Source organism: Gorilla gorilla, chromosome 10 (assembly GCF_029281585.2).
Source record: "Gorilla gorilla gorilla isolate KB3781 chromosome 10, NHGRI_mGorGor1-v2.1_pri, whole genome shotgun sequence".
Classification (NCBI taxonomy): domain Eukaryota; kingdom Metazoa; phylum Chordata; class Mammalia; order Primates; family Hominidae; genus Gorilla; species Gorilla gorilla.
In genome coordinates, this window is record NC_073234.2 from 70,749,801 (window position 1) to 70,762,567 (window position 12,767).

General features: G+C 42.5%; 1 long non-coding RNA gene across 1 annotated transcript; it reads right to left on the reverse strand.

Annotated features, from left to right (window-relative positions):
* Positions 1-750: 750 nt before the first annotated feature.
* LOC129525845 (uncharacterized) lies at positions 751-7,044 on the reverse strand. The gene is made up of 3 exons (XR_008670360.2): positions 6,919-7,044; positions 5,773-5,882; positions 751-827 (listed from the first exon to the last, which is right to left on the reverse strand). It is a non-coding gene; the product is annotated as an uncharacterized lncRNA (long non-coding RNA).
* Between the last annotated feature and the right edge of the window lie 5,723 nt (positions 7,045-12,767).

Here is a 12,767-nt window from a genome sequence, read left to right on the forward strand (position 1 = left end):
AGAAAGTCCATTTCAGGCTTTCTCATTTTTTGGCATCTTATATGGTGGCAAATCCTTTTGAGGAGGGTTCAGGGTGAAGAGGGCTATTTAGGCCTCATGATTGGGGAGGAAGGAACCACAGGATAGAGCCTGCGGGACGGAGCTTGTCAGGGAGGGCTCGGAAGTGCGGAGGTGACCTTGGATGGTGCAGGCCAGTGATCTTAAAAACATTTCAGCTATGGAACCCATTCTTCAAAGAAGTCGTACTCAGAAGTCTGATACATTAAACATGTAAAAGCCAAGCTGCTCTGCCTGAAGCGATGTGGGGAGCCTGGAGTCCTGCTGAGGAAGGGTATTTTGACCATGCTGTTTAATGTGTGTCACTGATTAGAGGGTAAAGCAACTGCTACATAAGTCTGTCTCTTCTATGCACCAGCTGTGCGACTTGGGTCAGCTGCATCACCTCTGTGAGCCTCAGGGCCCTAATCTGTGAAATGAAGGTTAAGCACTACCTCTCTAGTTTCATGTAAGGGCTTAAGAAACTAACACGGCACTGTGCTTGACACAGGTTGTCTGTACATGATGATTTGACAAATGTTAAAACCATTGCTCCTTCCCACCAACCCATCAGCTTCCTACCTGACCTAAAATTTCCATCCAAAAAAAAATCACTAACAGATTTCACAACAAAGGCAGGGGGACTTGTCTCCAGAAGGAACCATTACCATGGAAATATTGCCTCTGAAGAGAAAAGGTTCTGTTGTTTCTTCTCTGGGCTTCTTTAGTTGACATTCGGGTTTAAGAGTTGATATTGTTAGAGCCATAATCACAAGCACAGGTTCTTAGAACTGTGATAAAAGAGCACCGAGTCAACAAGTTTTACACGTATGAAAACTGAGTGTTCAAGAGGTTATTGAGTACCCAAGGCCAAGCAATCACAGTGGAAGGACATGGATTATTCACATTTCTAAGTTCTGATTTAGATTCATTTTACTATTAGGTTGGTGCAAACATAACTGCAGTTTTTGCCACTAAAAGTAATCACTTTTATACCAACCTAATATAAGAAGCTGTTTTTAGAACCTGGAAGCAAGAATTCACTGAAAAGAGACACAAGGAAAATTTCTGAGGTGATGGAAATGTTCTTTATCTTGATGGGGATGTAGGTTCCATGGTTTTGATGCATTTCTCAAAATTCATTGAACTGTACATTTAAGATCTATGCAATTTACTATACAAAATTATGTCTCCATTTAAAAATGAGTAAGTGTGATGTATCCCCCCAAATTCATGTGTTTAAATCTTAATTCTCAGTACCTCAGAAAGTGACTTTACTTGGATATAGGGTTTTCACAGAGGTAATCAAAATAAAATGACGTCATCAGAGTGGGTCTTAATTCAATAAGCCTGCTGCCTTTATAAGAAGGGAATATTTGGACACAGAGGCTTATGAAGAGATGACAGCCATCTACAAGCCATGAGAGGGGTCTGAAACACGTTTCTCTCCCAGCCCTCAAAAAAGAACCAATCCTGCCAACACCAAGATGTTGGCAGATATACCTTAAATAAAGGTATTTTATATAAGGTGTATCTCTTATAAGGGACATAATATTTTTTTTTTCTTTTCAGACAAGATCAGTTGTGTTCAGGGTGGTATGGCCATAGGTGGTTTCTTCTTTTCAATTCAGACTAATAATCTTAATTTTTAAATTGAAGCATTCAGTCTATTTGTATTTAATGTAACTCTTTTTTTTTTGTTTGTTTTTTGTTTTTTTTTTTTTCTTATGTGTTTCATTGCAACAGTGCAATCTAATTTTTTTTTTTTTTTTATTGATCATTCTTGGGTGTTTCTCGCAGAGGGGGATTTGGCAGGGTTACAGGACAATAGTGGAGGGAAGGTCAGCAGATAAGCAAGTGAACAAAGTTCTCTGGTTTTCCTAGGCAGAGGACCCTGCGGCCTTCCGCAGTGTTTGTGTCCCTGGGTACTTGAGATTAGGGAGTGGTGATGACTCTTAACGAGCATGCTGCCTTCAAGCATCTGTTTAACAAAGCACATCTTGCACCGCCCTTAATCCATTCAACCCTGAGTGGATACAGCACATGTTTCAGAGAGCACAGGGTTGGGGGTAGGGTCACAGATCAACAGGATCCCAAGGCAGAAGAATTTTTTCTTAGTACAGAACAAAATGAAAAGTCTCCCATGTCTACCTCTTTCTACACAGACAGGGCAACCATCAGATTTCTCAATCTTTTCCCCACCTTTCCCCCCTTTCCATTCCACAAAACCGCCATTGTCATCATGGCCTGTTCTCAATGAGCTGTTGGGTACACCTCCAAGACGGGGTGGTGGCCGGGCAGAGGGGCTCCCCACTTCCCAGTAGGGGCGGCCGGGCAGAGGCGCCCCTCACCTCCCGGATGGGGCGGCTGGCCAGGCGGGGGGCCGAACCCCCACCTCCCTCCCGGACAGGGCGGCAGGCTGGGCGGTGGGCTGACCCCCCCACCTCCCTCCCGGACGGGGCGGCTGGCCGGGCAGAGGGGCTCCTCACTTCCCAGTAGGGGCGGCCGGGCAGAGGCGCCCCTCACCTCTCGGACCGGGTGGCCGGCCAGGCGGGGGGCCGAACCCCCACCTCCCTCCCGGATGGGGCGGCTGGCCGGGCGGGGGGCTGACCCCCCCCCACCTCCCTTCCGGACGAGTCGGCTGGCCGGGCGGGGGGCTGGCCCCCCCACCTCCCTCCCAGACGGGGCGGCTGGCCGGGCGGGGGGCTGACCCCCCCACCTCCCTCCCCGACGAGGTGGCTGCCGGGCGGAGATGCTCCTCACTTCCCAGACGGGGTGGCTGCTGGGCGGAGGGGCTCCTCACTTCTCGGGCGGGGCGGCTGCCGGGCGGAGGGGCTCCCCACTTCTCAGATGGGGCAGTTGCCAGGCAGAGGGTCTCCTCACTTCTCAGACGGGGCAGCCGGGCAGAGACGCTCCTCACATCCCGGACGGGGCGGCAGGGCAGAGGTGCTCCCCACATCTCAGAGGATGGGCGGCCGGGCAGAGACGCTCCTCACTTCCCAGATGTGATGGCGGCCGGGAAGAGGCGCTCCTTGTTTCCTAGATGGGATGGCCGCCGGGCAGAGATGCTCCTCACTTTCCAGACTGGGCAGCCAGGCAGAGGGGCTCCTCACATCCCGGACGATGGGCGGCCAGGTGGAGACGCTCCTCACTTCCCAGACGGGGCGGCAGCCGGGCAGAGGCTGCAATCTCGGCACTTTGGGAGGCCAAGGCAGGCGGCTGGGAGGTGGTTGTAGCGGGCTGAGATCACGCCACTGCACTCCAGCCTGGGCACCATTGAGCACCGAGTGAACGAGACTCCGTCTGCAATCCCGGCACCTCGGGAGGCCGAGGCTGGCCGATCACTCCCGGTTAGGAGCTGGGGACCAGCCCGGCCAACACAGCGAAACCCCGTCTCCACCAAAAAAACACGAAAACCAGTCAGGCGGGGTGGCGCGCGCCTGCAATCGCAGGCACTCGGCAGGCTGAGGCAGGAGAATCAGGCAGGGAGGTTGCAGTGAGCTGAGATGGCAGCAGTACCGTCCAGCTTCGGCCCGGCATCAGAGGGAGACCGTGGAAAGAGAGGTGGGGTAGGGGTAGGGGTAGGGGTAGGGGTAGGGGTAGGGGTAGGGGTAGGGGGAGAGGGGGAGGTTAATGTAACTCTTGACATATTTCAATGTATTTACTTTTTTCTTAATTAACCAGGCCAGTTTTGTGTTCTTTTTTGCTGTTTGGTATTTATATTATTTTGATTTTATAAATGAGCAATCCTTGACTTTGAGAGGTAATACAGATTAACTAAGTTCGTATCCTGGTAAATAGCAGAGTTCCTGAGGAAAGAAAACAGAAAACTGGCCAACAGGACAGTGTGGTAGAGGAGAAAGAGCTCTGGGATTAGAATCCAACATACCAGCTCCCCACTGAACTGCTGTGTGACTTTCTCCAGTCTACTTCCTTTTCTGAAAGTTAAGAGTGATGATACATATCCTACCTACCACTCTGAGTGGTTCAGCTCACATGAGAAGAGAAAGTGCTTTGTGAATTGGTTTTCCACAGGACTGGGCCCTGTTTGAGGGGTGAAAACAGGAGGTTGGTAGAGAGACCTGCCCAAGGTGACTGAAGAAAGGATGGGGAGTCATCACGTGAGGACAGGGATTTGAGGGCAGGCAGCTCCCGCACAGCAGGCGGGCTCCAGAGGCAACTCATGGAGTGTTGCACTTCCTTGTTTATTTATTTTTTCCTTATTGCTATTAATCTAAAATTGTTCACGTTTCTCTTTCTGGTCTACACAGAATACTTTTAGATTGGAAAGATTTTGATCGTCTCAAAAGTCTTGGGTATAAAATTTCAGTCTGTGTGGCAGGGAACAGCTCACTCCTGACTGGCTGAAGATAGGAGGTTGAAGAAATAAACGAACTTGAAGCAGACTTGAAGTTTCATGCCTGGGATCCTAAAGTAAGATAATGTTTGTAAGGCTGATTGCTAATCAAGATGCCTTATTTCTCAGATTTTTAAAATCTGAATTATTCCTTCTTCAACCAACATCCTGATTTAGGAGCTGTTTTAAGTCATCACTCAAGATAAGGATTTAAAAGGACTGGATTGCAAATGCAGCCAGCAAAGCTTAAAAGCCTAAGGGGGTGGGAAAATGAACTCCCCAATATGGGAAATAAATGGCAGTTCTGATGATTGGCAAAGCGGTCTGGCTTCTTCCAGAAATATTTATAAAGGCATAAATTAATGGCATTCCAGTTTCTCAAGGAGAATGAAAATAAAAATCCCCAAACATTCTAATTTCTCTAAGAGAATATAAACATAAAAGCAAGAGGGTCCTAACAGCGTCGCTTGTATCCACAGTGCTTCTGTGCAGAACCGTCTTCTCTGCACTGTTTCCTGCAGCCATCATGGCAAAAAATAGAATGATGGGAAAGATATTCCCTTCCAAATCAGGAGATTCCATGCTATGGGTTTCTTAACAACCTTCTCAGGTTAAGAACTTCAACAGAAATTGTAAGTTGAATAGATGATCTGGCGAGGAGGGGGATAGAGAGTCACTTGCAATGTCATTTCAATAATTAACAATCCGTTTATATACAAATAACTCCCAAATTTTGAGAAAGTGGGAAAGTACTTTCACCACCATTTTATAGACAACTCAGTTTTATATAAAAAGCTAAGCATAAACATATTCTAAATGAACTGAAAAAGTCCTGAATAAAAACACATTCTACATGAAGTGAAAGAATTCTCATTCTCACCTTATACAAAGCATTTAAATGAATTTCTTTGGAACAATTCCGTTTGATAAGTTTCTAATATGTAAGGTTACTTATTTTCTCCTGAGAACAAATACAAGATTTCTGGGTCAGAGACAGGCTGATTGTTTACTTATAGGATATCTTGGTGTTGGTTTTCCTGTCCCCCGTTTCCCCTTTGGGTGATTCTATGGGAGCAGATGTCACCCTGGATGTACAGATGTGTAGAAGGAGAATACAATATGGAAGAACTCCCAAATTATGAACGCAAGTGCTTATATAGGAACTGCTGGTTCCTATACAACCTATTCAAATGTTGGTTCAGGTGCTCCCTCCTTTTTAGGGGGAAGGAGGGAAACCTTATGTTTTTAATGCAAACAAATCCTCTGTTGAAAAAAAAGCAAAAGGTCCTAGATGTTATAGCTCTTTAAAATATAAATGTTAGGCTCAGGAATTTATTACCATTTGAACTGTAAATAAAGAAACCCAGAGGCAAATAAACCTGTAAATCTCTCAGGAGTAATTCACTGTCTCCAACTTCCAAGGCGTAGCTGTTGATCAACTTGTTGTTAACCCAAGTTGCTGGTAGTTTTTGCTCAGGAAGCCATGACTCTGCAGAACATAAAAATATTAGTTATTTCTTAACACCATAAAATGTATTTTGGTAGCATTGTATTTCCCATTCATAGACAAGTAATTATTTTATCTGGAGGCTGCACAGCATAAGAGTGTAGAAGATAATGGTGAAAAGTAACTGGATTATGAAAAGTCCTGAATGCTAAAAAGTTTGGACAATATATGTGTAGACAATGGGTAATCAATGACTATCTCTGACCTCCTAAATTTAGAGGAGGAGTGTTATCAGATACAGAAGGAACAAACTACATGACCACATCAGCACAGAATAAGAGACTTTCAAAAAAGTGGGGGTCAGGGTCCGTAGGAGTAAAAAAGTAGAATAGGAGGAATGGGAATGGCAAGAGATTCAACAGTGTCAAACTCTTCATTTTTGAGGAAAACAAGAGAGCTGAAGCCCAAGAGAAGGCCCTTAGGAGTTCACTTTAGATGAACTCTGTATTCTCTGTCTTTTTTTTTTTTTTTTCTTTTTTTATGAGACAGAGTCTCGCGCCATCTCTCAGGCTGGAGTGCAGTGGCTCCATCTTGGCTCACTGCAACCTCTGCCTTCCAGGTTCAAGTGATTCTCCTGCCTCAGCCTCTGGAGTTGCTGGGACTACAGGCCCCCGCTACCACGCCTGGCTAATTTTTGTATTTTTAGTAGAGACAGGGTTTCGCCATGTTGGCCAGGCTGGTCTCGAACGCCTGGCCTCAGGTGATCCACCCGCCTCGGCCTCCTAAAGTGCTGGGATTACAGGTGTGAGCCACCATGCCCAGCCGAACTCTTTATTCTTAATAAAAGTACTGAATGACATCATCTGCTGCTGAGTGTGTATGGCACATAGAGAAAGGTAGCAAAGGGGCACGATGAGGAAAGAAAGTATTTATTCACAGAAGAAAAATTTTAATTTTTTCATCATGTTTTCCTTAAAGTTTTCTAAGTGTTGCCATTTATCTCAAGTTTGTCATATTCTTGAAACCTTGGAGCCTACGTGAAGGCCTAGCAAAAGCTGAAAGCAGGCAGTGGGGTTACCTAGGGTTGGGGCCTGGTCAAACAGTTACAAGAAGAATCAGGATGTGAAAAAGTCTAGGGTGACACTACACACATTAAGGAGATGGCCGAGTGTGGTTAAAGATGGCTTAGGGATTGTGAAGAAAGTGAGAAGCAGAGAGACCAGAAACCCTAACAGTAGTAACAACCAGGGCCAGCATGAACGAGGGAGTGGGAGTGGAGAAACCCTGCCATTTAAAGTCAAGGAGTGGAATGCAGGGTTAAGGTCTGAGAAGAGGGTGGTGAGTACAGAGAAGAGTTGAGCAGCTTCAGTTCTTGATCATAATCCCTCCAAAGATCAAGGTCAGCAAGAGTGAGAGGGTGGAAGAATAGGAAAAATGGTAAAGGAAAGAGGTTCAGGTAAAAGGGGCACATTTCAAGCCTTGGGTATTAGAAGAAGTCTCAGTGATGAAGAGGTCGATGGTATAACCATGCTGGGGAGGAGGCATTAAGGCCCTGGATTTATGGAGGCACAGGAATCAGGAAAGGGATGAGTATGTGCTGGGCACATTTAAAGCTGAGTGGGATATAATGGACAGGGAGTACAATGAGAGAAAGGAAGGCTGGAGATATGCTGGAGATGAGTGGGTCTTCGGGGCACAGTTACATTTTACTGTAAGATGAGGATATAGAACTTGTCATCCTCAGAGTTCTAACTGGAGTGCTGGCATGACAACGTGATGCAGTGGCTCTCTGAAAAGCTTTTCCTTGACTTATTGGGCTGGCACTATGGATTCTGTGGAGCTTCAGTTAGAAAGTAGGAAAGGTTTGAACTGCAGTCCTGATATGACAAAAGTGAAATGAAAGTTGGTACAGCTGGTGTATTTCAAAAATAATTGTATTTCAAAAATAATTGCTTGAAATTATTTTTCAGGATGTGAAAAAGTCTAGGGTGACACTGCACACATTAATGAGATGGCCAAGTGTGGTTAAAGATGGCTTAGGGGTTGTGAAGAAAGAGAGAAGCAGGGAGACCAGAAACCCTAACAGCAGTAACAACCAGGGCCAGCATGGGATATATTTGAATGTATTTCAAAAATAATTGCTACTAAAAATTATTACATTTCTTATTGTTCCTTAATTTCTTAAAATTTAATTTTCTAAAGAATCAGAGTAAAACACATTCAATATGTGCTATTATCAAAATAATATTGCACATATTTTAATGAGTATTGCTTGTAAAGCTTATTCTAACAATATTTATAATATCACTGAGGATAGTATCAAGGAAGGGGAGGTATGGCATATATGAGAAGTTGTTTTTATCTTTAGTTTCAGTAGTACACATCAACAAATATTTCACCCAAGACCAAATCTAAATATTCTATTGTAATATTCTGATCCTTTAGAGACTTATGCTCATCCATACAAAGTTCATGCTAATCTTGCTTACTTTCAGAAACCGTAATATTTTTACACTTTTGTCTCCAAGCAAAATCAGCGGTAATTAATGTAAATTGAGGATGCCATTGTGGAGAGCTGTTTCTTACCAGTCTCTCACACTGTAACTGTCCTGCATAGAATCTTAATGGATTCGCTTCAAGTTTCCGTGAAAGGGTCATGAGAGAAGCTTAATGTGTTTGTGTCATATCAGGATCAGTGTGGTCTGTTGCCACAAAAAGGCCCAAAGCTGGCCAGGCTTATAGTTTCAAGGCTCCAAATAAAATTTATTCTCAGTGATCTCAGATGTTCCTGTGGGAATGGCATGTTCTGGTAGAACCATGTCTTTAGAGTTTTTAGGCTGGACAAAGCCGCACATTTCTGTCGCAGCCTAGATCATTAATAAAGAACTCTTGGCAGTATCCCAGCTCTGAGGTAGGCATGGGGAGTAGAGGCAGTAGAATGTGATGCTTGTGTTTATGATTTGATGCTGGGCTTTGGCAACTTGCTCATCTCTCTGTCTTACTTACTTTATATTCTTATTGTCTTAGTCTGTTTCAGCTGCTATAACAAGGCACCACAAACAGAGTAGCTTGTAAAGAAGAGAAGTTTATATCTTACAGTTCTGGAAGCTGGGAAGTCCAAGATCAAGGCAGGTCAGTGTCTGGTGAGGGCCTGCCTTCTGGCTTATAGATAGTGTCGTCTTGCTGTGACCTCACATGGTGGAAGGGATAAGGCCTCTTTTATAAGGACACTAATCCTATTCATGTGGGCTCTGCCCTTGTGACCTAATCACCTCCCACAGGCCCCACTCCTAATATCATCATCTTGGCAGTTCAATATGTATTTCGGGGGAAGACACAAAAATCACACCATGACACTTACATTAATTCTTAGTTTCTTTTTTACTTTTTTTTTTTTTTTTTTGAGATGGAGTCTCACTTTGTTGCCCAGGCTGGAGTGCAGTGGCGTGACCTCGGCTCACTGCAAGCTCTGCCTCCTGGGTTCATGCCATTCTCCTGCCTCAGCCTCCCAAGTACCTGGGACTACAGGTGCCAGCCACCACACCCAGCTAATTTTTTGAATTTTTTTTTTTAGTAGAGATGGGGTTTCACTGTGTTAGCCAGGATGAGTCTCGATCTCCTGTCCTTGTGATCCCCCGCCTCAGCCTCCTAAAGTGCTGGGATTACAGGCATGAGCCACTGTGCTCAGCCTAGTTTCTTATATTCATAATATAAGAATACTGATAGTACTTACAAGAATGCTCTAGTCTAGTCTAATCTCATCATATCTAATGAGCAAACCTGGGTTTTAGAATAAATATTACATTCCAGGATTAAAGGATTTTTTAAAAGGTAAAATCATGATTGTCATGCAAATATAAACTAAACATATATTAAAGATTTCATTTAACCCATTAATGAGAGAAACAGTACAATATTGTAATTATGAAAAAGGAGAATTCAGAGGAATGCTGAGATGAATTTCCAAATAGAAATAAAACTGGTCAATATTTACAGGGCAATAATCAATTGCATTCTTCTGAAAACAATCTACATTGCTGTAGACAAGAATCATTTGTATTACACATCAATTCTCTACAAGTCTTTCACAACTTTTCAGATATAAATTATATAAAGGACAATGGTTTTTAAAGATACAAATTTCGACTGGGCGCGGTGGCTCACGCCTGTAGTCCCAGCACTTTGGGAGGCCAAGGTGGGTGGATCACCTGAGGTCAGGAGTTCAAGACCAGCCTGGCCAACATGGCAAAACCCTGTCTCTACTAAAAATACAACATTTAGCTGGGCATGGTGGCACATGCCTGTAATCCCAGCTACTAGGAGGGCTGAGGCAGGAGGATCACTTGAACATGGGAGGCGGAGGTTGCAGTGACCTGAGATCATGCCACTGCACTCCAAGCCTGGGCAACAGAGTGAGACTCCGTCCCCTCCCCCGCCAGAAAAAGATACAAATTTAAAAAAGTTAGCTGCCCACTGAGAAATAAACAAAATTGATTATTAAACAAGTAATATTATTATTATTATTAAATAATACCATTAATTAAGTGAAAATCATGTTGAAAATGTCTCTCTTTCTGCCTTTGGCTCATTGCTGTACTTTAACAGCAGATATATCTTAAGCAAGAGCACTAAAGCTCAGAGTCATCTAAATGTGATGATCTCTGCTGTTTTCTAGGTCACCTCTCTCTGTTACTGGGGATGCTGGCTTAGGAAATGTGCACTAACTTTATTGTCTCCATAAGAAATATATACAATAATGCATCAATTAATGATAAGCACCAAGAAATGCAGCTTAGGCAATTTCATTTTTGTGCAAACATCATAGACTGTACTTACACAAACCTAGATGGTATAGGCTACTCCACACCTAGGATATATGGTAGAGCCTATCGCTCCTAGGCTACAAACTTGTACAGCATGTTACTGTACTGAATACTACAGGCTGTTGTAACACACTGGTAAATATTTCTAAATCTAAACATAGAAAAGTTACAGTAAAAATTCAGTATAAAAAATAAAATATGATATGCCTATATAGGGCACTTACCATGAATGGAGCTTGCAGGACTGGAAGTTGCTCTGGTGAGTGAGTGAGTGGTGAATGAATGTGAAGGCCTAGAACGCTGTTGTACACTACTGTAGGCTTTATAAACACTGTACACTTTGGCTACACTAAATTTATATAAAAAATTTCTTCTTCAATAATAAATTAACCTTAGTTTACTGTAACTTTTTGACTTTGTAAACTTGGAATTTTAAAAACTTTTTGACTCTAGCAATGGAACTTAGCTTAAAACACAAACACACTGTATAGTTATACAAAAATATTTTTCTTTCTTTATATCCCTATTCTAAAAGTTTTTTCTATATTTAAAATTTTGTATTACTCTTTCAACTTTTTTATAAAAACTAAGACAAAAGCACACATTAGCCTAGGCCTACACAGAATTGGGATCATCAATATCATTGTCTTCCACCTCCATACTTTATCTCACTGGAAGGTTTAGGGGCAATAACACACATGGAGCTGTCATCTTCTATGACAACAATGCCTTCTGAAATACCTCCTGCTGGACCTGCCTGAAGCTGTTTTACATTTCTTTTATAAGTAGAAGGTGTGCACTAAAATATTGATAACGATTATAAAATGGTAAATACATAACTACGTAACAGACATTTATTATCAAGTCATGTACTATACATAGTTGTATGTGCTAGACATTTATATGGCTGACAGTGCAGTAGGTGTGTTTACACCAGCATCACCACAAACACGTGAGTAACGCCTTGCACTATGCCCACATAAGGATAGCTATGATATCACTAAGCAATAGTAATTTTTCAGCTCCATTATAATCCTATGGGACCACTGTTGTATATGTGGTCTGTGGTTGATGGAGAGGTTGTTATTGGGGCATGACTGTAGTTAGGAAGATGCTTTTTCCCAAAGAGACAAAAAGACATCATCATAAAATTAAATATAAATTTCTGCATTTGAGAGTTACTTGAGCAGCTTAGAGACAAGCAACTAGGATTCAAAGACCCGAGTCTTCTACAGCCAAGGCCAAAGTCATTTGATATTGTCAAATCTCAGTTGTTTTATTTAAATGGGAACGGTCACAATAATACTAACCTCAAAATGTTGTTAGAAAGATGAATTAAATAATTTATGTGGAAGAACCCTATAAACTGGAAAGTTTTATTCACATGATAGCTGTCATTACTATTTTAATCTACTAGATTGAGTTACACAGTCTGTACCACAGAGAAACAGGCACTCTGCATGTGGAGGAGCAGATGGTAAAGTGGGACGGTAACCCCACCTCTGAAAGTAATTTGCTGTGTGACCCTGGACAAGTCATTGAACCTTCAAGGCTTTCATTGCTTCTTTGTCCCTTTTTATTTAGCGGACGAATTGTGAGTTTCTACTGAAGTAATAACTGCCACTCAGAAATCTACAAAGTACTCTACAAGTGTAAAACTTTGTCATTAGTGTCAACAATGTGTTACATTTGATTTTACCAAAATGGAATTAGATTTTTTAATTTATTGGTTATGTATAAATATAAAAATATTTTTATTTAATTCATACATACCAATTAAAAATAATATGTGACTCAAAAGGAAAGTCCCCAGTATCATTCTCTTGCTCAGGATTTGGCTAATGAAATATGAGAGAATCTCTGCTATCATTTTCATTTGGAGTCAAAATTGTCATAATGTTAAAACCACAGCTGAAGGAAATCTCCCATTAAAGTGAAATGGCATTTGTAGCTAGGTCATTAAGGGTGGTTTCTTTAGAAAGGATTGTCTAAAAAAAAAAAAAAAAAGACATTCACGTGTCCTGAAATAGGATTTTAATGATGCTACATGGCCCAGGAAGCCAAAAAGTCATTTAAAGGAATTTTTCCAGCTTTTTGTGTTCTG